The following is a 1897-nucleotide window of genomic DNA, read 5'->3' as shown; positions in this document are numbered from 1 at the left end:
TATATATATATATATATATATATATATTCTGTATCCCTCTACTAGATTATAAATTCTTCACATACAAGCCTCTTTTTTTTCGCATAGTGTACACAGAAAGTAGGACAGTTCATGGATGGCAGTCACACAAGAAAGTGATGGTCTGAACATATTTAGATTAAAATGTTGATGTTAGAGCAAAATTTAAAGATGGAAAATGGTGAATACAAGTTTCTGTGTTATAGTAAACCTAGAGTTTATACAGTGCAAAGAGGAAGAGGAGAAGTCCTCAGGAATAAGGTCTATGGAAAACCAGCCAGTACAATATCTGATTGGGAATCAAATTTGGGAGAATGAGTCTAGGATAAAGAGTGCAAAGAGAGAGAGAGAAATGAGAACTAGGAAATTTATAAAAGAAAGGGGAGATAATTAAAATATATTAGTGGTTCTGCAAAGAATAATAATTACAAGGCTTGCGGTGAACAGATTGAGAAGGGCTTCAATCACCAGTGTCTCCTGCTACTTGTGGCTTTGTCTAAGGCCATGTCCTTGAGGTGAAAGCTGACTCGCTTCTAATCTATAAAAATGGCAAAAGTAAAAAGATGCCTTTTCTATGATTACATTCTATCAAAGTGCAATGGTTTTTTCATTAACCAACTCTCTCTCTTCCTGGTTTTGATGAAGTGAACTGCCACCATGTGAGTTACTCTCTGGAGAGACTCATCTGGGAGGTTCTAAGGAAAACCTTTGGAAATTCCAGGAAGAAACTAAGGCACCAAGTCTTATAAGTTTGAGGGAATTGGATTCTATTAAAACCATGTGAGCTTGGAAGCTGATTTTCCACATCTCTAGTCAATTCCTTGATTGCAACTACGTTAAGACTCTGAAGCAGAAAACCTAGTTAATTTGTGCCCAGACTCTTGATCACAGAAACTGTGAAATAACCATGTGTGTTATTGTGAGCCATTTAGTTTATGATAATTTCATGTGAATCAAAAGACAGCTATTACAAAGCTGTAATTTAAACATATTAAATTGCTTTCTGTCTTTGATTTTTAGCCTATAGACAAAGTACAAAAAAGAATGGAAGGTTATTTACAATAGTATATAAACCTTTTAAAACCTGATATTGTAAAAGTAAGAAATTAGGATATAGAGTAGGTGTGGAAAAGAGAGAATAAAGGATAGGTAACAGGATTGATAATTTTATCTTACAAAGTGAGCATCCAGGTTCCTATAGCAAGGAATACATGCATAAACATATTACTTGAATTTATAAAAAGGAGAAATAAAACTATTATTGTAACTACAATGATCAGGTAAAAGAAAAATTGAGGGACATTTTGAATAAAATTTCCATCTCTCATTGGAAGAGTTTACATGATAAACAGAGTAGGAACACACAATTTGGACACCTGGAAGTAGCAATCAGTGGACACATCTAAAAGAGTGAAGTAATGGAATGCTCACTTTCATTTCTCTGCCAAACTATTTATATTTAATTTAAAAACCTAAAAACCTGTGTATAATTTGGAAAAATGTTAATAAAAAGATATATAAAATACATCTAAAGTTCTTTAAATCATGAGTTAGAAGTATGATTAGAAGTTAGAGTCGATATTTATAAATATTGACTCTAGTTCACTAAAGACTTCAGAATTTTCCACTTCATTCTCAAATTTTATTTTTCTTTATTAGTTATTTTAGCTGATGATATGAATAAATGTATTGTCAATAAAAGAGTGCCTAAATTCTTTCATCCTAGAATACTGCCATTGACGTTTTGGTGTTTTTTTTTCTTTTGCTTCTTTCTGCACACTTAAAACATATATTCACAAATTCCTTCCACCACCCCAAGTGACCACACAGAGCCTTAAAATTTTGTAAATGGAATCATACCACAAAAATGCATTTATAT

This window comes from Condylura cristata, unplaced genomic scaffold (genome assembly GCF_000260355.1).
Source record: "Condylura cristata isolate star-nosed mole 26May11 unplaced genomic scaffold, ConCri1.0 scaffold00003, whole genome shotgun sequence".
Classification (NCBI taxonomy): domain Eukaryota; kingdom Metazoa; phylum Chordata; class Mammalia; order Eulipotyphla; family Talpidae; genus Condylura; species Condylura cristata.
This window is presented reverse-complemented; position numbering follows the sequence as displayed.